The sequence below is a fragment of the Arvicanthis niloticus genome, chromosome 30, assembly GCF_011762505.2.
Source record: "Arvicanthis niloticus isolate mArvNil1 chromosome 30, mArvNil1.pat.X, whole genome shotgun sequence".
In the NCBI taxonomy this organism is placed as follows: domain Eukaryota; kingdom Metazoa; phylum Chordata; class Mammalia; order Rodentia; family Muridae; genus Arvicanthis; species Arvicanthis niloticus.
Genome location: NC_133438.1, coordinates 9,053,041 through 9,078,660, shown reverse-complemented (window position 1 = coordinate 9,078,660; position 25,620 = coordinate 9,053,041). Strand labels below are relative to the sequence as shown.

At 38.7% G+C, this 25,620-nt stretch overlaps 1 pseudogene across 1 annotated transcript; it reads right to left on the bottom strand.

The window, feature by feature from the left end:
• Positions 1–495: 495 nt before the first annotated feature.
• On the bottom strand, positions 496–25,324 carry LOC143440929 (uncharacterized; annotated as a pseudogene). Its single transcript, XR_013108239.1, has 6 exons — positions 25,171–25,324; positions 23,969–24,057; positions 19,422–19,584; positions 6,608–6,655; positions 3,992–4,118; positions 496–3,104 (listed from the first exon to the last, which is right to left on the bottom strand). The product of XR_013108239.1 is annotated as an uncharacterized LOC143440929 (transcript).
• Between the last annotated feature and the right edge of the window lie 296 nt (positions 25,325–25,620).

Genomic DNA, 25,620 nt, shown 5'->3' with positions numbered 1-25,620 from the left:
GGGCTAATGGGTCCCAAGTCCACTGGGTTCCCCATGGATGTGGGCCTTTGAGAGGTTTCCTTACTAGTTACTCTGTGTTCATTAGAACTCATGGGATGTTTTCAGGCTGTGGTGTCCTCAGGAGAGCAGAACTGAAGGGTAGAACATGACTGATGGAAGAGCTCTACTTAATTTTCAAATAATTCAAAGTACTTGTTATGAAGGAAGAGGAGCAAAAAGACAAAATTATGGTATTTCAATCCTAAGACCACTGAAAATGTGTGTTCTTATGGTTTTAAGTAACCCCTGTGAGAGGTTCATTCCATCCTCAAAGGCGTTGCTAACCATGGTCTGAAAAACATTGCTCTAATAAGCATTTTATGTTACAAGTTTGCAGAAAATATTAATGGGTTTGGTACTTTTCTTTTGTGGGAGATACAACATATATATCCATCAACATGTGCCAATTGGAACATCAACTATGTCACATGGAAATTGAAGACAATCAAGTCCAACTTGTTGAGCCAATGACCTTTATTGGAGTTTCATACAGGACTCAGGGGAAGGAGTTAGTAAATGAGAGCCTGAAGGACTTAAAGACAATTGCTATCCTGAAATTGAAAACCATCATATGATACAGGTTATAAATACCGGACACTAGGAGAAAGCTGCATATCCATAGGCATATCTACAGGATAGAGAGCATCCTATATTTGAGGCTCAGTTTGTTAAATCCACTTTAAGAAGTATAATTTGTCTAAGTATCTTAATTTGAGTTAAGCACACAAGTGCTGTCAGTTTTACTCTAGGTTGAGACATGTTTTTCCCAGCTGCTCTTTGAAATAGATCATTTCAGTCTTCTAGCTTCACCATCGTGTCTTCATTATAACATAGTTGAAAGTGAACAAGTAAAAACTTTTAATGAAATATTTCCTTCATTGTCACATTTTCAGTTTCTCTCAGCATAAACCCTGGGTAGATTCTAAGATTTGAGCATTGATTACACACTTTCACTAGTTTCTCACATACATAATAAGCAATTCTTTAGTGTGGAGCCTCAAGTGTTGCAAACAATACAGCTTGGATAGAGGACATGCCAGTTTTTTCTAGTGGACACTTTTTTTCTGACTAAAAATTTCCAGGTATTTTCTTAGTTCTGCGATTTGGGTTGTCTGAGGTTTTTCTCCTGTCTGCATTCTTTGATGATCCAACAGTAAACGGTCTGTGTATTTATAAGTACTCTCTTATGTGTGTCTCCTGATGAATTCTAAGATGACGTTCCTTGGACATGGTTTTTCTCATTGATTTCACTTGTGAAGTTTGTCTACTGTAAGCATTCTCTGATGAGTGCTAAGATTGTTTCTGGCTAAAGAAGTCATCACAGTCACTATATGTAAGGTTTTTCTCCTACATGAATTCTCTGATGAATTCTAAGACTGCTTTTGCAGTAAAGTATTTGTCACATTCACTACATGTGAAAGGTTTCTCTGCAGTTTGAATTCTCTGATGAATAAGAAGACTGAATTTTGGGGGAAATCATATATTACATTCATATTCATAACGTTTTTTCTCCTGTATGAATTATCTGATGTTTTCTAAGATCGCCTTTGTGGAAAGAGCATTTGTCACATTCACTAATTTGAAAGGCTTCTCTCCTATATGAACTCTCTGATGAACATTAAGACCGCCTTTGTGGGTAAAGCATCTGTCACATTGACTACATTTGTAAGGTTTCTCTCCTGTATGAATTCTCTGATGAATAATAAGACTGCATTTTTGAGTAAAGACTTTGTCACATTCACTACATTTATAAGGTTTCTCTCCTGTATGAATTCGCTGATGAATTCTAAGACCACCTTTGTGGGAAAAGCATTTGTCACAATCAATACATTTGTAAGGTTTTCTTCTTGTATGAAATTTCAGATGTTTGCTAAGACCACCAATTTGGGAGAAGAATTTGTCACATTCACTACATTTGTAAGGTTTTTCTCCTGTATGAACTTTCTGATGAAAAATAAGACTGAATTTATGGGTAAAGCCTTTGTCACATTCACTACATTTGTAAGGTTTTTCTCCTGTATGGATATTCTGATGACTTCTAAGGTCACTTTTGTAGAGAAAGCATTTGTCACATTCACTACATTTGTAAGCTTTCTCTCCTGTGTGTATAATCTGATGACTTCTAAGGTCACTTTTGTAGAGAAAGAATTTGTCACATTCACTGCATTTGTAAGGTTTTTCTCCTATATGAATTTTCAGATGTTTGTTAAGACAACCAATTTGAAAGAAGCATTTGTCACATTCATTACATTTGTATGGTTTTTCTTCCATATGAATGCCCTGATGTCTTCTAAGACTGCGTTTGTGGCCAAAGCATTTGTCACATTCACTACATCTGTAAGGTTTCTCTCCTGTATGATTTCTCTGATGACTTTTAAGACTGTCTTTGTGGGTGAAGCAATTGTCACATTCACTACATCTGTAAGGTTTTTCTCCTGTATGAGTTCTCTGATGAATAATAAGACTGTGTTTGTGGGTAAAGTATTTCTCACATTCACTACATTTGTAAGGTTTTTCTCCTGTATGAGTTCTCTGATGTCTTCTAAGATCAACTTTCTGGGTAAAGCATTTGTCACACTCACTACATTTGTATGGGTTCTCTCCTCTATGAATTCCCTGATGAATTCTAAGATTGCGTTTCCGGGTAAAACATTTGTCACATTCACTACATTTGTAAGGCTTTTTTCTATTATTGGTTTGTTTCCGCATGAGATTTTCTTTAGAGTCAAAATCCTTACCAAGCTCTGGACCATTGTATTCTTTCTTAGCTCTGTGGATTCCCTGAGTTAAACCAATGGTAGAGCAGGAATTTAAACAGTTTATAGCGTTTTTATATTTGCAAAGTTCTCTGTTGTTTCCAGTTTCAAGCCTGCTTACGTTTGATGATTCAACAGATGTATCCCTGAGGTTAGTTTCATAAGGTGCACTTTGGGTGGATTCATGAATGATTTTAACAAGCTCATGACATTTATAAGATTTCACTTGGTTATTCACATGCTCATGGACAACATGCTGTAGGTCTTGATCTAAGATGTTCTCATATTTATGACACATGCCATGATTCTCTAAAAACAAAAAATACAATTAGAGATGACAGGGATTAGTAGATGAACAAGACAATATACCACCATATTCCCTGAAATTTTCTAATGTGAATTAGTGATCTGAAAGATAGAGCTCTCAAAAATGGTCTTTCCTGTTTCACAATCATAACATGGATGGTTAGAACAACCTCAAATCTCATCTATATGAAATGACAGGAAACAATAGCCTTCCATATCTTATTTAAACAGGGTGCCTTGCAGAAAGTAAAAAGAATAGGTGATGGAACAGTAAAGGACTTTGAGAAAGGTGCTCTCTGAAGGATAATGTCTAAAAAAAAAAGTTCTCTATTTTGCTTGTCATGTTTTGTGACAGAGTAATACAGTGTAGTTTGCTCAGCTAAGAATTCATTATGTAATCTACATTGGCATGGTATCATGATATAAAAGCCATGCTGTACAAGAATTAAACATAGAAACCACAAGTCAAAACTAAATAAATAAGGAACAACAAAATTCTCACAACCAACAGCTATTTTTCCATTTAGAAACTTCGGCATTTTTAAAATTCATAAAAAATTGAAGACTTAAATCAACATTTAAATTGGAATATTCTAATTATTGCAGGTGTGGCAATATATTCTCTTGCTCTGAATATTCAGGTTTCTTTGAACATTGAACGTTTCATTAAAAGCAGATACAAAGTTTTGAGAGATTACATAGAATACAATATTGGATCCTCTTCTAAAGAATGGAGATAAATATGAAGGAAACACAATAAAGAACTTACGTTGGTATTAAGAATTTCCTTTATTCTGGGAGTCTCTAGATATGTCAGGGAGTTTATATACACACACACTAGGTAAACATCAAAGAACGAATCAGGAATTTTACAAGAAGGCTATTCTTACCCACAAAAACCAGATTGTTGTAATTTTCCAACATCACATCCATGTACAATGCCCTCTGAGCACGGTCAAGACTTTCCCATTCCTCCTGTGAGAAGTCCACAGCCACATCCTTGAATGTTAACTGACCCTGTAACAGAAAATTATCTGTTTATCATGTGCTGCTGGACAAAAAAAGTTTTCCTAGATGCAACGGACCTAAAGAATAAGAGTCACGTTGTGAAAAATATGAGTTACGGGAAATATTCAAGTACAAACAGCATCTTCTAGAAGTGCTATAGAAATGTGTCAGAAGTTAAGCACTGCTGCTCTTATGAGACAATGTAGACAATGACATACTATATTGAGTATATTTCTCAGGTCTCTATGTTACATGAATTTTCAACAGATGGAGATGCCACCATCACTCCATTTGAAAATTTGTGTGCAGTGTGAATTCTGTAATCCTAAATTCTTTCCCCGCACCCACATGAACTACAGAGCAGATATTTATTTCTAATTCTTTACAATCTAATGCTCTCTTCTGAACTCTAATGGCTGGAGGAATATACAGCACATATGCATGCATTCAGGCAAATGTACCAACATACAAAAAAGAAAACGGAAATTTAATTTTAATTAAGGATGTTACCTAACATAGTCTTAGTCTTCATTATATTTTACTATTCTCTGAAATAGGATTACATAATGGAATAATAAATAGGAAACTTTTAGGGAATATAACATGTGAGGTCTAGATGTTGGAATTTACCATTATAAATTATAGGGTTGTTATCAACCAGAATCCCAGTGACACATCACAGATGGTTAATTACAATGAGTAAAACTGTGCTTCTAAATTCAACAGCTGTCAGCCTTGCTCAAGCATAGATATTATATTAATCCTGTCTGCAGCTGGGTCTCACCTGACTCTATTCTAAAATTCTTAGTCGACATCCTGAGACCTAGGTACAATGCTGTACCCTTTGTAAAGCAAAGAGGTAGAAAGCAAAACGCATCAATGTTGGTTTTAGAACCAACACTTTTTTTTTAAAGAAAAAAGTGTAATATCAGTGAACACATTCAATATTTCAAAGGACACACAGAATAAGGTACTTTATAGAGATGTTTTATGAGACTATATTTACAACATTAAAATATAGAAAAGGAAAACAGTATTAAAGAACATTAAAATTATTTACACTTTTCTCAAAGTTGACATATTGCAATGAGATAACATCAATTTCATAAATTGTGTATGATCTTTTAACAGAGAATAATTAGACATGTTTGTATAAATAAGTGGTATATGTGACAATGCACTCAGATGAAGTAGAATAATTTTCTTGGATCAAATTGTGTTTTTAAATTGAGAGAATTACACTCTTTTAAATATATTTTCGTAGTGAGATTGACTTAAGTGAAAACTTGAGTCTTTTAATTTTAAGTTTTTTTTTTTTCTTTTCTTTCTACACACAGTGCGGTTACTACCATGCCTGACTTCAGTCCGAAGAGCTTGATGTTGAATTCAGGGATTCACAGGAATAATGTGTCACTCAGTACACATAAAACCATGCAGATAAACACTTAAAATATCAAACGTGTGAAAAGAATACTATTGTAAAGAAACAGCACCACAGCCCTTCAGAAATTTTCCCCTATGTAATACATAGCCTGGAAGAGAGAGAGAGAAAAAACATACGAAGGATGGAACATTGTTTCCATTAAAGAAGAGAAGAGAAAAATTAAGAGGGACATTCAGTAATGGTTGAAATTTAATGGCTTATACAAAGTACCAAGGCAATACTCTCTAGAAAAATCTTACTAATACATTCCATGTGCTGCAATAAAAAAGGTACACACAGCAGTGTTTATACTACTTCTAAAAAATGATGAAACAAAGGAGAAATAGAAAATAATCATCTGTATCTTGAGAACTTACCACACTGAGCACTGGTCAGACTCTCCAGAGACAAACAGATTTCATGTGTCAACAAGTCCATGATTATTGTGTGACACAAAATGCCAAAAAGAGATACCAGAATACTACAATCTGCAGTCCCTAAAAACACATCAATTTTATGGCAAGAGAGAGCCACATATTCGTTCCATCATCTGTGCCTTTACAGATCTGACATATTTACTATTAGGATTCAAGACAGTGAGTGTATTCTATTTCTACTTCCCCATAAACTCTTCTCTTCCATATATTTGCCTATCCACATCCATAAGCTTGTTTCTAGAAACCTGACCATTCCTGAAACAGCATTTATGTAGCATGTGAAATTTTTGTTCCCCACTAACATAAAAGGGCACAAGTTCATCCAATGTAGACATTAGCTAACAATATATTCAGTGAGAATCATTTGCAATAGATTCTCTTTCAGACCTGAAGGTCTTCAGTCCTTGGAAATTAATGTCATCTCAGGATAAAATCGAGTGAAATACAAAAGGCACAAGGCTGTGCTTGTCCCATTTGAAGTGAAATATCTAAAGGCCCAATTTTGATCATAGGAGAAGAACAAAGATAAATTACAGAAACAAAACACTTTAGATAATATTACCAGAGGTAGAGAACTAAAGTCTCAGATGGTTTAAAGACTAATAGGGATTTCAAAGAAATGTGGAAAGGGCACTAACCTGAGGAGCATTTATGAGAGAAGCATTCATTCTTCTTGTTACTCTTCTCTGAAAAATTAAAAGATAAAATAAATACAACTCTGTTATGAGCAATGCTAAACCATATAAAAACACACAAAAGGAAAATTATACCAGTAAACTTGACAACATTCCTACCGACAGGAGAGCATGGAATGGTATATTTAATGTGGGAAGGAAAATTACTACAATCTGTGGCCGTTTTCAAACCTTAGCAGGTACCAGGCACAGATAAAAAGTATATGTAAACCAGCTGCAAAAAAGTACTACTCAGGGCTATTACTGAGAATTTATGATTCAGGAACTAGAGTCAGAGGCAAATGGCTAGTGGGGCCCTAATGGATGCCTAGCATTAAATAAAGTTCATTAGCTATCACACTAGAACACAATATATGACCCTTTGGTCATGTTTCACTTCATTCTACCTGGCAGATACAGTACATCTCTTTTCCATGTGTGTCCTGTTGTCTTGTACAGACACAGATTCTACCTGTCAAATAGCATATTTTGCTCAATTTGATAAATCATCAGGTCGAGTTACAGCCATTTCCATCATCATCTAAGAAGGCTTTACATTGTTTCTGAGGTAAAATGTAGCTTTCCAATTACTCTTCCTTTCAATGAGAAATTCTCTTCTAAGTTGCATGCATACCTTTGTGTGAGAATATTGACCACTGAAATCCACGTGAACCCATCTATAAGAAAAATATTAAAATTCAGGACACACCTGTCTTTAAATGGCATGTCCATGTGCTAAATGTCTAAGCCAGTGGTTCTAGGCCTTTCTAATGCTGAAATCTTTTAATACAGCACAAGAAACTCGTGAGTTAATGTATGTACATGTGGCAGGCCCATCTGCCACAGGGGAGTGGCGTATCAGTTCGTAAGATCATCAGAAATATATGATTTATGGTAGACATACTGACATACTGACCCCTTTGAAAGCGTCAATTGACCCCACCCCCAACACCACACACACAGGGTCAAGACCCTCAGGTTGAGAACTTTCTAGGCAATGCTAAATCATCAAGAGGCAGGCATGGCAGAAACTCTGTGCTACTCCTAAGAGGATATGCATAGAGATAAAGGAAATCATTTCAGGATATGCTCTTGGGAGGATTCACACATTATGTCAGATCCATCAAAATTCTACCACTGCTGGAGACATCTTCCTGAACATGCATATATCTGTGCTTTTGGCAGTTATATATCTGTTGTTCTAGGCAGTTCTCAGGTTCCCAATTATTAATGAATATTTCTCAAGGGACATCCCTCAGTTCCTGGCTGCTATGGATTTCCTTTATGATGATTACCCTTGTAATTCCACATGAAAGTAAAAATGTGTGACACGGGTCTCCTGTCATATATACATTCATATAAGGCATATATATATATATATATATATATATATATATATACATACATACACATACACACACACACACACACACACACATATGACTGAGCAGATCTTGGGTGGCAGCTCTGCCTCAAATCTCTAAGAACACAGAGGAAGTGGGGATCCCAGGTACTCTAACTTGGACAGCATCATATGTAAGCAGACAGCAAGGCATGCCCCAAACAGGGAATAACTGGGACCCACAAGGACCCAGGAAGTCACTCCCAGTCTGGCCCAGTCCAGCCCAGTCCGGCCCGGAGCACTGGTTTCCTTTGTTCTGGGTCACAGCACTGAGCAGATCTTGGGCGGCAGCTCTGTCCCCAATCTCTAAGAACCCAAAGGAAATGGGGCTCCCAGAGCTCTAACCTGGGCAGCATCCTGTCTGCGCTTGAGCACTGAGCAGATTTTGGGCCACAGCTCTTACCCCAGTAGTTACATCCACCCCACAAAGTTCTGATACAACCAAGATAATAGGAAAGACAGGCTCCAGTCAGGGACAGGGCAGGTAGCACTAAGGAGATACAGATGGCAGAAGGCAGGTGCAAGAACATAAGCAACAGTAACCCAGGGTATTTCGCATCATTAGAACCTAGTTCTCCCCCACTAGAAAGTCCTGAATTCCCCATATCACCAGGAAAGCAAGATTCAGATTTAAAATCACTTCTAATGATGATGATAGAGGACTTTAAGAAGGACATAAATAACACTCTCAAAGAATTTGAGGAGAACACAAGTAAACAGGTAGAAGCCCTTAAAGAGGAAACACAAAAATCCCTTAAAGAATTACAGAGACCACAACCAAACAGGTGAAGGAATTGAACAAAACCATCCAGGACATAAAAATGGAAGTAGAAACAATCAAGAAATCACAAAGGGAGACTACACTGGAGATAGAAAACCTAGGAAACAAATCAGGAGTGACAGACACAAGCATCACCAACAGAATACAAGAGATACAAGAGAGAATCTCAGGTGCAGAAGATACCATAGAAAATATCAACACAACTGTCAAAGAAAATGCAAAATGCAAAAACTTCTTAACACAAAATATCCAAGAAATCCAGGACACAATGAGGAGACCAAACCTAAGGATAATAGGTATAGATGAGAGTGAAGATTCCCAACTTAAATGGCCAATAAATATTTCAACAAAATGATAGAAGAGAACTTCCCTAATCTAAAGAAAGAGATGCCCATAAACATACAAGAAGCCTATAGAACTCCAAATAGACTAGACCAGAAAAGAAATACCTCCTGTCACATAATAATCAAAACACCAAGTGCAAAAAACAAAGAAAGAATATCAAAGGCAGTAAGAGAGAAAGGCCAAGTAACATATAAAGGCAGAGCTATCAGAATTACACCAGACTTCTCACCAGATACTAGAAAAGCTAGAAGATGCTGGACAGATGTCATACAGACCCTAAGAGAACACAAATGCCAGCCCAGGCTACTATACCCAGCAAAACTCTCAATTATTATAGATGGAGAAATCAAGATATTCCACGAGAAAATCAAATTTACACAATATCTTTCCACAAACCCAGCATTACAAAGGATAATAGCAGGAAAGCTTCAATACAAGGAGGGAAATTATACCCTAGAAAGAGAAAAAGTAACCCTCTTCCAACAAATCCAAAAGAAGATAGCCACACAAAGATAACTTCACAGGAAGTTAGACAGTCATCACACAAAGCTGACTTTACCTTGACTTTAAGAAAAAGAGATGAACAAAAAAATTATAAAGGAAAAAAGATCATAGAGCAGTTGCAAGGATGTACATTGACACAGAGATTCTCTCTTAACTCATACAGAAGGGGAATGAATTGATTTCATTCCAATATCTAAGAATGTTTCAAGACCCACAAAACAAACTATTCAAGGCACAAAATATGTAAAATCAGTGAGGGAAGACACACAACCTTGTCAAGATATCCATGAAAGGCCTGGGGCAAAATATCACATTGCTTCACTATAAAAAGTACTAAAGTTCACTAAAGTACTTGAGAACAGAAGGAACATACCCCAGCATAATCAAGACAGTCAACATTCTAACCCAGCATTCCATAATTTGAACCCAGCCTCCATCATTCAACTGTACTCAGAAGAAAGAAAAGGATGTGCAATGGCTTCACACTAACTCATAACAGTGTTATCACTGCTTACAAAGAGCTTGTAAGACTTAGAACATTTTAATGAATAAAATATAAAAACAAAGATACATGTTTTCCCAAATTACATAATTGGTGAAACATGATTCTTCAATTCAAAAACTACAAACATTCCACAAGAAACCTCCAATCTGATAATACCCTTAATGCACTCTATAAAAACTTAAATCAATGAACAGAGAGAGACTTCATGGATTATTGAGGACACCTTCTTATAAGTAAAACCCTGAGTTTGAGCTTATAAAAGACAGTGTTGGACTCTAAGATCCAAAACCAGGGGACGCACTCCCCCAGTGATACTCATGGACGGGATTCAATACAATAACATCAGATTTATTGATGATAAGATGTTACCCAGTATACTGGGGTTCCCCTATACACAGACAAGAGGAACCCCGAGCCAAAGCTGGGGGCAGCTTTTATACAGAGCTCACCAGGGCAACCACAAAGGCTGACCTTTTCAGATCCGTTCTACAGATGACTCAGATTCACACATTACTTTTATGACAATGAGTGTCTTCCCTTTGTCCAGGTTTCTTACATTAAAGGCTCCTTTCTTGACCCCCTCCCATCTTGGGCCCTTCTTCTAGAATGTGTCTTCCCTGCTCTGGGTATTCCCCAACTGCAGGTGAATTTCTTTCCCTGTGGTCTGAGGAATATTAATCAGCCTCCCCCTTCCTCTTCTGAGTGTTAATCCAGCTTGGAGAAGCCAAGCTGCCCTGAACAGTCTACTAGCACAGGGGAACCACAATTCTCCCGCCACCTCTCCACCCACCTTCACTGGACCTGTGGCTCCGGAACCATGCAAACCTGCAGGTTCTAAAACATACAGAGAAAGGATACTCATCAGAGGCCTGACACACCAGGACCATTGAGGTTTACCTCATCCCAATATTTACTATAAAAACATCCAGAACATCTCACAAAGAGGAATAAAATAATCATAAGAGTCAGATGGAGGGAGGGAACAGGGATGTAAGGAAAACGAGGAGGAGAACAGGGGACTCAGCATCAGGTGTGAAGAAGGATAGGAGAAATGAACAGATGGCCATGAAAGTGAATGAAAATCTCCAACTGACAGGGGAGAAGAGGTGGGGTCCTCTTCAGGATGAGACAGAGACCTGGGATAAGGGAGGCACCCAATTATCAATGGCGTTGATGTCAGCTGTGAGTGACAACACTGGGGATAATGAACCTGTAACCAGGCAGGATCTCCAATGAAGTGAGAGAGATACCAACCCATCCACAAATTTTGAACCCCAAATTTATCCTGTCCTTAAGTAAGGGGATGGAGCAGGGACCAAGGGAATGGCCAGTAACTGGCCCAACTTGAGACACATCCCATAGGCAAGCACCAATCCCTGACACTATTAAGGATACTCTGTTATGCTTGCAGATAGAAGCATATTGTCCTTTGAGAGGCTCCATCAAGCAGCTGACTCTGACAGATACAGACAGTCACAGCCAAACAGTGGATGGAGCTTGGGAACTCTTATAGAAGTATAGGAGGAAGGATTGCTGGCTCCAAAGGGGATAGGACATCCACAGGAAGACCAAAAGTGTCAACTAAACTGGACCCTTGCTGATCTTAGAGTCTGAACCAAAGAGCATACACAGGCTGGACCTAGGCCTTCTCACTCATGTAGCAGAAGTGTGGCTTGGTCTTGATGTGGTTCCCAAACCACTGGAACAGGCTATCCCAAAAGCTATTGCTTGTATATGGTTAAACTCTTCTAGCTAGGTTGCTTTGTCTGATGTCAGTGGGAGAGAAAACTCCTAGCCTTGCAGCAACTTGAAGTACCATGGTAGGGAAATACCCAGTTGGGCTCTCGCCTGCTCGGAGGAAAAGGTGAAGGAGAAGGGGGAAAGAATTGTGGGAAAAGGTGATAGGGGAGGGGGTACATTGAGTGGGATATAAAGTGAATACATTAAAAATATATTAGTAAATAAATTTAAAAAAAATAGGACACATCAATTTATACAAGAGATAAACCTTATGGATGCACTGGATGTGAGAAGTCCTTTCAGTTGGTTCAGGTCTTAGAATCCATCAGAATATTCACCCAGGAGAAACACCTAAGAAAAGTAGGGAATGTGGGAAATTGTTTACCGATCCCTCATCTATTAAAAATGTCTGATAACTGAAATAGGAGAGAAATCTTAGAAATGTAGAAAATGAGAGAAATCCTTTAACACTGTCTCATATCTTAGATTACATGAGAAAATTCATAGAGGTGAGAAACCATAAAAATGTAAAGCATATGACAAAGTGTTTACCTAACATTCATGCCTCTGAAAACATCAGAAAATTCATACCATAAAGAAAATCGTCCATAGTAAATAAAGTGGCACGGGCTTTAGCCAAGCTACATCCTTATGGACCACCATAGGCTCCACACTAGAGATTCACTGTGAACATAAGAAACTTGTGAGACCTTTATGTGATGATCAGGTCGTAGGAAACATCAAAAGTTCACACTGTGAAAAGTTCTGAAAATGGTGGGTGACACGCAGGAGGAGCTGCGGTGGGCAAGTGAGCTTCTTGGGAGATAGCCCACTCTATTGGACAACTTTCCAATAGATCAATAGGACAATGACTTTTAATAAAATAATATTGTTGGATCAATTAATGATTTTACAAAATTCCTGATTTGATTTAAAACTTTGTGAAGGTTGGGGTAACTGATAAAGTTTAAGGAGATGGCTTAGGTATAATAAAGGTAGAATTAAGAACAGACTGTGCCACCTCCCTTGTAGTAAGAGCTACATAAGTTGGACTGGAATTATACTTGGATTAGAAAAATAGGCTTGGGACAAATTAATGACTAAAGTGCTCATTCCGGGTCTGACTTCATGCATCTTGTGATCTAGGGATATGGCCCTAACTTTCAGTGTGTACCATGAAATGACACCGTGATGAATAGAAAGCAATAAATTCTGAGAATAAGAGTAGGCAATAGAGGATTAGCCAGGCTAGCTGAACAAGACTTCAAAAATAAATTATGAGACAGATGATGATCTGCATGTTGTAAATAAATTCCAATTGTCCGGTAAGCATAGGAAAAATCTTGCTACTATTAACTGGCTTGCTTAAACATTCTTAATCAATGACAAAAGAATTACTGCATTGTGGTTATGATGAAATTATGGAAAGAAAGACAGATGGGAAATGTTTAGTTAGGAATGAGCTTAAATGAAGAATACATAGTCCATAATTCTGTTGTAATGATTTTAATCTGCTTTTGTAGAATATGTTTTATGGTGATTGTTTTTAGAAAGCATGTAACTTGTGGCAATAAGAAAATCATTTTCCTAGAGAGCACTGTCTTAGGTGGTTAAAAAGAATAAAAGAAAATATAAAGTTCTTACATTCAGCTCTTTAGAGTTTGCTCCATACCTCAAATGCATGCATATGCTCATATGTATATGTGTAAAATTGATTGATGCAGCTTTCTGGAGCTTTGATCTACCCATCCAATATGTTTGTCTGTCTGTCTGTCTATCTGTACATGTATGTATGTTTAAAGTTATTAGAGCTTGACTTGCTTTATTCACTCAGTGTGAGCATATGTGTATGTCTGTCTGTGTGTGCACATGTCCATTCGTGTGTACCTGTGTGCATGCATGTGTATCACTTTTAGTGTTTTTCTCTTTTCATTCCCTTCGGCCCCCAAAGATTTTTAAAGAGCTTAGAGAACTTCTTGCCAGATAAAAGGGGCGCCAGTACCAGGGATCAAGCTTTATTCCCTCAGAGAAAAGTCTACAGAGTGACCAGTTGCTTACTCCACAGTCAGCACTCCTCAGTTTACCCTGTGTTGCTGAAGCTGGCCTTCGGCACAGAAGTATGACAATGTGGAACTGAACATAGCTTCAACAAAATCCCTCAATCTGATAGGATTCACTATGTTTAACACCCATGAAGAAACTCACACCAATCAAGCTGCTTAGATGTGGCTTTAAGGAACTGAGCCAGGAAGATGGATACCTTTAAACTGTGGGTATGATTGCAGGTGAGCACTGTGCATAACCTGTATCCCATGCTACCTTAGAGTGTCATGATGGAAATTATCTTTGAGTTACTTGTGTTCTCGAAAATGGCTCCTTCCCCATAATACTATTAAGTAACTTCAATAAAGCTCATTGATTTAACAAGATGGATGGACTTCAGTGGCACGAATGTTTGGTTCTGGTAACAGTTCCAATTTTGGATGAGTAGATGCACATTCATTTTGCGTCTCCCCAGGAAGTGAACCTCAAGCAACATGTGATGACCCCATTTGTTTTTGCTCCAAATTTCACATACGCCAGAAAATTGGTATTAGAGAAAATATATGTAGCCGGGAGGTGGTGGCACACGCCTTTAATCCCAGCACTTGGGAGGCAGAGGCAGGCGGATTTCTGAGTTCGAGGCCAGCCTGGTCTACAGAGTGAGTTGCAGGACAGCCAGGACTACACAGAGAAACCTTGTCTCGAAAAACCACACACAAAAAAATTTTATATATATACCTGCTTCAATTAAATTAGGATAGATTGCTTGTACTCACTGTTCCAGGCCTACTCCATTACTAGTACTTGGTCCTGTTAAAGGACCAAAACAAATAGAATGTACCCTTAGGAAGCCTTAGAGAGGAAGCTGGTTTCTTTGTTGCATTCAGGGAGGAGGGAGGGAGGGAGGGAGGGAGGGAGGGAGGGAGGGAGAGAGAGAGAGAGAGAGAGAGAGAGAGAGAGAGAGAGAGAGAAAGACAGAGAGAAAGACAGAGAGAGAGAAAGAGAGAGAGAGACAGAGAGAGACAGAGAGAGACAGATACAAAGACAGGTAGAGTTAGAGAGGGGAAGTGAGAGAGAGAGCGAGCGAGAGAGCAGACTACAGAGAGACAAATGAAATTATGCCTACAAACTGTCAGTGAGAGACATCAGCCAAACTGGGCTATGTGTACACATGCCTCTGTACTAAAGCTAAGACCTATTAATGGAGTCATGCTCCTTTATCTCTGACTAGTGCTCCCCACTTATGACATCATTATGGCTTGTTTTTTTTTTTTTTTAAGAAATTCCAATCTACAAGTTCCTCAAAAACAATGAAATTTCACATGTTTCTTAAGTTCTTTAAACAATGCTAGTATTGTAACATAGCAGAAAATTCATCATGAAATAAAACTCACAGAAATGTTTTAAGAATATTATCTTCAACATAATTCCTTCTGAGTCCATCTATGCAAATAAAAAGAAACCATGAAACTCTAAAAAAATAACCTATGAATAAAACAATGTATACATGTGAATTCAGAGCTTACAACTACCCAAGATTGTGTGTGAACGTAATTTTGACATACTGAGAAATGTTCAGCAAGTATTAATTCAAAAAGCAAATTAGAATATTGGTACTAAAAATAGTGGGCTTAAGAAATTTAAGACCTTAGTCAGGGTAGTGTGGTACAGAGCATGAAACCATACTATTCTATAGAATTTTCAGGGATTTCAGTGAAAAAGGACACTCATATTCAACAAATAGGAAAATGTTGAAATAACCCACACATGGCAACAACTGGCTATGAAAGTGTATCACTGTGTTCTGAATTGTTAATTACTGAGCTGGGACTGACAGGCTAGCAGGATGTGTAAATGTTTGTCCATTGCTCACCTGCCCAAAAGAAAGGCAATCTGCCATGGAGGAGGAATCTCTCCAAGTATGGTAATAGCTGTTTTCTATGCAAAGTAAGTGTGGCATTACAGCAAGAAAGGCTGTAGGCTGGAGCTGGGGAAGGCAGGAGGAGGCAAAGACTGAGGGAGAGTTAGCCAGAACAGAAAGATAGAGCAGTGAGAGACACATGGAGAGATAAAATGGCAGGTTAATTTAGACAGGCTAGCTGAGGGAGTTTCCCAGCAACCAGGCAAACAGCCTTATAATATACAGATATCTCTGTTTCTTTATCACCAACTTCCAAGAGGGAACCCAAAAGCCCTGCAATAAGAAAATATCATTTACAAACAGTAAGATTTGAACACATAACAATAAGTATTAATTGCTGCCGAAGCAAAGATAATGAACCTGAGACAGGAAACAGTGGAAACTTAAGTCTCTGGCTGCCCTTTAAGAATCTGGAGATTGTAACCCACTGGACAGACTCCTGGGATGACAATTTCAGGTGTTGCATGAATCAAGGCTCCTCTGCATGATGACCTTGATATGACTTTCCTAATTATTCATAAACATCCACAAAGTTGTTGACATGCACAATGAAAAGACACCTCACACCGTACCCTTTATACACAGTTATCATATACAATCCTGGTCTATGATGGCAACGGGCATAAGAAGTCTGCAGAGCAAGTCCATGTCAGCCTGACAGCTGCAGATGTGGAAAGCAGCCTGTGAATGTGAGACTGATGAGTATCAGTGGGACAGGGACAAGCACTTTATCAGAATAAGGATGGAGAAATGAAGCAGAGCCTATGCAGGCTTAGAAAATTCAGCAGCATGTCCAGACATGGTGACTCAAAGATAACTTCCATCATGAAACTGTAAGCTAGCATTAGATATAGGTTATGCATAGTGGAATCCTGGAGCACACTGCTCACCTGCTATCATACCCACAGGATAAAGGTATCCTATCTCCATGGCTCAGTTCCTTAAAGCCACATCTAAGCAGGAGCCAGGGTATCTGAACTAAGTGTAGTGGATTGAATATGTTTGGCCCAGAAAGAAGATAAGAGAGCTGAAGAGAACAAGCAGAATGTAACACTGGTCCCACTTGCAGACAAGTCTAATAAGACAATAGAAAGGAAACATTCTGGTAGGACTATGTTGATAACCAGGAATTCCCTCATTTCTGGGAGGCTTTAGACAGTACAGACAGTATATATATGTATGTATATGTGTAGGTGTATGTATATGTATATACACTCAAAGCAGGTAAATACAAAGGCATTCTATAAGAAGAGCATCCTAACATACAAAAAACCATTGTTATAATTCTCCAATATCACACCTGTGTACAATGTCCTCTGAGGACAGCCTCAACATTCCCTGTGAATATTCCACAACCTATTCCTGAATATTAAAAAACGTACAATTGACAACTATCCCTTTATTATATGCTATATCACAAAATGCTTTCTGATGTAAAAAGAGATCTATGATATTAGAGATAGTTTTGTGGTATAGGTGAGGTATGACATTATTTCAAAGATCAAAGTTTTCTAGAAGTGCTACAAAGAATTCCCAGGAGTTAAGCTCTGCTGTCTGTGATAAACAATGTATAGAATTACTACACTGTGTACATTCAGAAGGTCTTTCTTCACCATGAGTTTTTTCAGCAGCAGAAAAAGGATTTGCCGCCATCACTAAGGTTTTAGTTTTCACTTTAGTTCAGAGTCTGTAATGTCTTTTAAAATGCAGTTGAGGCTGAAGAGATGGTTCAGCGGTTAAACGCACTGCTCTTCCAGAGATCATGAGTTCAGTTACCAGCAACTACATGGTACATCATAACCATGCACAATGTGATCTGAAGCCCTCATCTGGCAGGCACGTATACAGGTGTATATGCAGAGAGAGTAATCATATACATAAAATAAACAAATCTATTTTGAAAAAGTAAAAATACAAATAGAATTTAAAGAGGTATTTGAGGGTTATATAGAAATTAATGAAATTGACACAAGGTAATACAATGGTTCAATATAACAGACTTGACACTCACCAGAAATTAAAGTACTGACAAAGGAATGTTCACCTATTATAAACTAAACTTGAGACTGTATTAGAACTAGCGGGAAAGGGGGACACTGCATGTACGACAAGGACATCAGTGTTATCTTATACAGTGCTGAAGAAAGTCATACACAAGTGAATCAGAATTGAAGAGTTCCTATAAATAAAGGAATAAATCAACCTTCTACAATATAAGATGACAACAGACATCAAGCGAATGTACAGACTGAACCAGGAAGCTTTACCTCTAACAGTGTCTGAGGACTGGACAGATTAGCAGGGAACTCTCCTTTCCTTAGACAAAGCCTATACTAAAGGCAAACGTAGAATATTGTCATGAACACAAAGAAGAGGAACATTAGAAAGTCATCATACAAAACTGGTGTCACCTGGACACACAGAAGATGAGCCCAAATGAACATATGGAGAGAAAAATCACAAACCAGTTGCCATGATTTTACAGAGACTGTTCTAAATGACACTGAAATAGAAGGAAAGCTGAGTTCACACCAAAAATGCAAGACTGTTTCAATACTTACAAACTAATCAATGTCAGACACCACATAAGCAGACTAAGTGAGGGAAAAAAAAACTACAATGTCAATAGATACATGAAAGGCCTGAGCTAAACTATGGCATTTGCACTGTACAAAAGCTCTCAAGAATGTGAGGACGGAAGGAACATAGCTCAGAATAACAAAGAGATGCAAAGCTAAAGCAAACAGTACAAAACAAGGAAAGTAATTAATCCACCCTAACCAGGACTCACTCAACACAGTGCATCAGTTAGTACACAACTCAAGGACAGAGAAAACTTAAGTCAAAAAGCAAGTGACACTTCTTGAAAAAAAAAATGAAATAACAACTCAGATCAGACAACTCACCCTGACTACAAACACCTAGGACACCCTGTTTGTAGCATTCACAGTCTCAAAAAGCTGCTATGCAGACCTGAAGCAGGGGGTAGAGGTATCAATGGCCATACCCAGACTTGGATCCTGTGTGCTACAATCACAATATGGAAGGCCTACTCATTGTTGTAATAGTGGTGTCACAGATTATTCTGTGTATAACAGAAGGTTTTCTGGTGCAATCTGAGGGCAGTTGCACAGAAAAAAAAAAAAAAAAAAAAAAAAGACTATGGCCTATACTGGAAATCAGGACAAAAGCCAACAATAAGGAGTATTTTGGAACTTACAAGGGAATCCACTACTGACATTTGGTGGTACATGTTCAAATGTCTCCATTGACAACCATAGCCTTTCAGTCTGAGTCAAAGAAACTATTTAATGGGCAACAGTCATTCCCAAACCTCAAAACTAACCAAATACTGAGAATACCTGACTGCTTACTGTACAACCTATAACCAGAAATCCATATTACCACACATTAAATTATTATTCTCAGTGAAATTTTCTAGAATCATTAATTAAAGAGAAACTGGAAAAATCCAATTTCAAATCCACTTTCTATTGCCACTTCTGCCTCCCCTCTTGCTGAATTCCTCTAACATACCTGGCTCCTTGGCTAGAGTCTCCTCTGTCTTCACCACCCAGGGCTCTTAGTTCTGATTCACAGGTGAGCAGATCTGGCTGAGTGGGAAACCCTCATATGGAAAAAGGATTCTTCAGAAAGCAACTGGAGGTTTTCATGAAACAAAAATGAAAGAAGCTCACATCTGCCAAAAAAATAAACACAAAGGAAAGAGAAAAATACCATGATGAATGTTTCTGTAAACAAGTGAAAGACTTGTATAATAAAACGTCAATTCTTTGAAGAAACTGAAGACAAAATTAAAAGAGAGAAACATCCATGCTCTTGGAGCAAGAGGATTAAGATCTTAAACAAACAGCCATTTTACCAAGAGCATTCAGATTCAAGGCATTCCTCATGCAAATTCCAACACAAGTCTTCAGGATTTTCAATGGGCAATTGCACTTTCTTACATAAAGGAAAGGTGTACCATAGCTAAAACAATCCTGAACAATAAAACAACTTCTAGAGTTCTCTCATCATTCCCAATTTCACGTTTTCTATAAAACTACAGGATTAAAAACCTCAAAAATGTTGGCAGAAAGAGAGACACTAATCAATGAATATGAATTGAAGACCTAGACATAAATATATTTGGCCATCTGATTTTTGATAAATAAAACAGAAATATAAACTGAAAAAAAGATAACATCTTCAAAAATGGTGCTGGTCTAACTGTCTGCATGTAAAGAATGCAAATGGATGCATACTTATTGTTATGCCCAGATCTTGAGGTCCTCACAGAAACCCAGAGACCACCAGGAATCCAACTCCTATCCAAAACCAAAGCAGCTTTATTTAAGCTGGAGCTCGGACCCTCCAACCTCTCCAGTGCAGTAGATGGGTGGTGAAGCCTTGCCTTATTGTCACCCTTACAGCAGTATTTCCAACCTGACAGTTACATGATTGATTGACATTTGAAAATTGCAGCTTGACACATTTCTATTGGCTAGTAATGATTTCACTTGCTATAAACAGTGGTTGCTTGCTTAAGCAATCTCTTTTGAGACATCTGGACCTCTTGGCACTTTTCTCCTGAGAGCTAATTGGCTATCACTGGGGAAGGAGTGGGGGATGCTATGGATGTCTCAGTTCCTGGAAAAGTTGAGGGTTTTTCAGTAACTAAGTTCAATCTAAGGGCAGGTTAAACATAAAATGGAGACAAAAAGTAGCATGGGGTTTGTGCAGCTAAGCAGAGCCATTCACTTATAACCCAGCACAAACCTGGAGTGCAAGTGGGTCAAAGACCTCAATATAAAACCAAACAGATTGACTCTTCCTGTAAACCTCCAGAGGTGACCTGTGAAGATGGTTCGCTACTCTCTTGACCCAGAAAGACCCCCCAAAATCATGCAAATCAACAGGTTCAAACCTTGGTGTTCACTTTAAGAACACCCAGAAAATTGCCCAAGCCATCAACGTATGCATATCCACAAAGTGTATCTAAAGGATGTCGCTTTAATGTAGTAATGGGCACCATTCCATCAGTATAATGGTAGTCAGTAGGTGTGCCCAGGCCAAACAGTGAGTCTGGACACAGGGACGGGGTTGGGGGGGTGGGGTGGGGGTGGGGCCTAAAAAGGGTGCTGAATTTTTGTTGCACATGCTTAAAGACACAGAGAGTAATTCTGAACCTAAGGGTTTAGACTTAGATCCTCTAGTCATTGAACACATCCAGTGAACAAGGCACCTGACATGTGCAGGTGAACCTACAGAGCCCATGGCCAGATTAACACATACTTGTGCTCCCGTGCCCTTCCCCCAGGCCTGAGTAGGCCTGGGAGCCATTTACCACAATAGACCAAACAAGAATAGGACCTAGGAGGAGGCATTGCATTGCATTGTGGTCTGCTACCAGAGCTAGAAGAATGGGCTGCCTGCTGAGCTTGCCTTGACATCTTCTGGCTACTTTCTCCTTTCCCAGCCCTTGAGCAGAAAAGAGAAGAGACTCTGGGGGGTGGGGCTTACCCTTTATATGTGAAAGCAAAATATTAAACTTTGGGCCTTGATCAGAATACATTGTCTTGGCATCATGATTATCTCACCCTCCATTCCCTTTTATTCCCAGCCTTCCTCTCAGGTGAAGCCAGTTCCCTTAGCCTCCATCAGCTACATGCTCCCCCTGCCACATTGAGATGATCCTCACTGAGAAGGAACAGACAGTTCCAAAGCCAGAAGAGGAGGCTGCACAGAAGGAAAGGATATCCCAGAAGAAACTGAAGAAACAAAACCGCATGGCACAGGAGTAAATTCAGCATAAAATAAACATAAGGTATAGGGAAAAAAAAGATTGAATCTGACAGAAGACAAAGTGGGGAAGAAAAGTGAACATATTGTGAAAGAAGACATTCTTTAAAAAAAAAAAACAAACAAAAAACCCAAAACATCAATAGCATATGCACCGAGATTAACAATTAATATATGAGACCACAGGAAACAGAAAAGCTTCTATAAGCCCAATGATACCATCACTTGAAAAAAGCAGGAGCCTACAGAATAGGAAAAGATTCTACTTATTCTACATCCAATAGTGAACTAATATCCAAAATACAGCAAGAATTCAAGAAATTAGATGTGGATAAAAATAATCCAAATTAAAAATGGGTTACAAATCAAAACAGAGGATTTTAAATGGAGAAAACTCAAGTGCCAAGAAACATGTAAAATATACTCATCACTCTAAGTCTTCAGGGAAATGCAAATCAAAACTACTTTGAGATCCCATCTCATAATTGTCAGAATAGCTAAACTCAATAACACAAGTGACAGCTCATGCTGGAGAGGATGTGGAGCAACAGAAACACTCCTGCACTGCTGGGGGGAGTGCAATCTTGTACAGCCACTATGGAAATCAGTGTGGCAGTTCCTCAAATTGATGAGAATCACACTCCTTCAAGATCCACCCGTATCGCTCTAAGGTGTATACCCAAAGGACACTCCAACCTACCCAAGGTCCCTTGCTCAAACATCTTCATTGCATCTTTATCCAAAATAGCCAGAAACTCAAGTAAACCTACATGACCCTCCACAGAAGAATAAATAAAGAACACAAAGGAGAATTACTCTGATATATATATATATATATATATATATATATATATATATATATATATAAAATCTGACATAATGGTTCATGCATAAAGAGCCACCAATTCCTCTGAGGCTGTCACTATGGCCCATTAGAAAGCCACCAACTTTATTAAAAAAATAAAGAAGAATACTAGTTGGTAAGTTTTAAGCATTTGCTGTCAAGACTGTGGGAAATAATTATTATAAGTAAGAGGAAAGGCAAAATGTATCAACTTACAAAACAAAGATTATTAACAAATGATCAAATGGTGTATTTGCAGAAACTATACGATCAACATGAATGCATTTCCGAAAAGTTTCCAAACGTATTAATCAGTCAATGACATGACTGTAGGAAACAGATAGATGGTGATACAGATAAGCTTCAATATCTGCCATTTAGAAAGACAACCATGAACAGCACTGAAAACCAGTAATGAGCAGTAGGCCTCCAGAAAACTATCCACACAACAGCAGAAGACACACAATCTTCTCAAACTAATGCAGAATTCTCAAGTGTGGACATGTCAGAACAAGTCAGTAAGGCCAGGTAGTGCAAGCCTTTTACCCCAGCACTGGAGAGGCTGGGGCAGAGGATCTCTCAGTTGAAGGGTAGCCTTATCTATAGAGTTCCAGAAATGTCAAGACTTCCTAGAAAAAGTATCTCAAAAATATAAAGATACCAACAAACAAAAGATTCTTCAAAACTAGTAAGGATTACAAATTTAAAAATGCCTTCTCCACACCTAACACTTGAGAGACTTGAGGCCTCGGGGAAAGGGGAGGTGTGGTGGGGTGAATATGGGGATGTCCTCTTGAAGATGGAGGAGGGGGAGTGGGATGGGGACCTGTCATGGGCAGACCAGGGGGTGATGGCCACTGGACTGTGAAAAAAGATTAAATGATATTAATACAAATTTTAAGAATTGAAAACTTCTTGTCTAAGAACATGGAATGCTAACATCAGTAGAAGACATGAGAACACATAAAAGACAGTTCTCATTCAAACATGTGAAGAAACATAAAAAATGTTTTTAAGATTGGAAATATCAAAATCATACAGATGTTTTTAAATATAAGGAAATCATCCCAAAAATTTATAAAATGAGAAATCACAAAAAATTTTAAAATATATGAGAGAAGGATTAAACCCAAGGGTGATTTCAAAATATATTAAAATTATAGCAGTGCAAATCTGGCACAGTTGACAGGACGACAGACAAGAGCAGGTATCAGTGGGAAGGTAATAAAGACAGAGTTTAATACTGCACAAAGTGACTAAACAAATCTTATCAAAATCCTCCTGGCATTGTTTTAGGAAACTGAGAATATTCAGATGCTATTCTCACAATATCAATATCTAAAACTATTTAGAATGAAACTGAATGTGGTCAAACTAATTTCATGTTCTCTATCTTTTGGAGCCCCTCCCCATCCCTTCCTGCATCCCTCTAACATACCTGGATCCTTTGCTACAGTCTCCTCTCTTCACCATCCAGGGATCTTAGTTCAGACTCACAGGTGCAGGACTGGCTGAGGAGTGTGACACCTGCATAATGGAAAGAGTCATTAGAAAGCACCAGGAACTTTTCATGGGACAAAAATAAATGACGCCTCCAAAAGGATAAACATGAGGGAGAGAGAAAATATCACAAATAAAAATATCTCTTTCCTCTAACCATGTATGCTCAGACACATGCATAGTCATTCTCCCTTGAACCATGAGGAGGAGCTAGAGAGATTTCAAGAAAACCACTGTCACCCACAGAAACCAGACTGCTGCACTTGTCCAAAGGAAGGTGTCTGCAAAACTCTGTCTGCAGGGTCAAGGCATGGCCACTCCTCCTACAAGAAGTCCACAATCACATCCCTGAATAACAAACCCTAAAATAAAAACAACAATTTGGCCACATGTGTAAGGGCAGAGTACTTTGCTTCAACCAAAAAGACAATTTTCTGACACAGGGGAGTGATCATAATTATTCAAATATGCTTTCTAAAACTTTAGTTTAGTTTATAGTGGGTTTTCTAATTATACAAAGAGTGCGGTCTGATACACTCACACCGAAATACCGGGCTTGCCTGGACCTTAGAAGTAACATAAAAAACTCAGCATATTAAGGCATATTTGTGAATGTTTTACTCACATCCTAAACTATACACGACTTTCATGAAAAAATTCATGGCCACTAAAAAGTATGCTTAGTAAATATTAGTGTTTACACCCATAACAGTAGCGCTCGATAAAGTATATTTTTGGGTTCGATAAATCTGCACTGGTTTCTCCTAAAATATTACATACAAATCTCTCTGGGGGTGCCTATTAAGCAGGGTCAAAGGCATTCTCTTGAATAAGCAATTAGTAAAACAAGGCAGTGAGAGAGCAAGAAGGAATTTACTTTTCACTCTCTTTGTAATTGCCTCATTAGGAAATAGAAGATAGTGCAACTGCTCCTTTATGAGGTTATTTTATGACTGAATAGTCTGGTAACTGTAGTATAAATGAAAAAAGCACGATAAACCCAAGTTCATAGGATCTCAACTTTCCGACAACGGTAAGACATCCACAACAGAACTGTGAGAGCCGCATCCTAAGAGCAGCTGCGGAAAACAGCCCCCTGCTCCGCTCCCGCCCGTTTCCCAGCCCCGCAGCTCCTCTGACCTGGGAGGTTCCAGGGTCCCCAGGCTGCGGTTCCCGCCGCTGCGCTGCCGACTGCTGACTCGCCCAGGCCCGTGGTCGGGAAACTGCATCTGAAGAGACTTTTCTAGGGTCCAAAGAAAACTAGGAGGCGGAAACCGGAAGACAGCAAGATGATTGGGGAAAGTTCCTGTCACTCTGGCCTAGATCATTCAAGCTGCTCTCCTAGACCCGCCCACTAAAACGTGTATGTGGTCACGTGCTTCGCCTGAGCCTTTTACCCACAAGAGCTTTCTCTTTCTTTATTACTATTGTAGACTCCTCCCTTCTTTTTCCCTGTTGTTGTCAATGTCCTGCTCCTGCCAGTAGCCCTGCCCCAGGGATTCCGTTCCCTCCCTCTCAGTCTTAGGCAGCCTGCCACACAGCTCCAGCTGTTAGGCTTTCCTGGACCTGCTCTGCACAGCCTCCCTACAT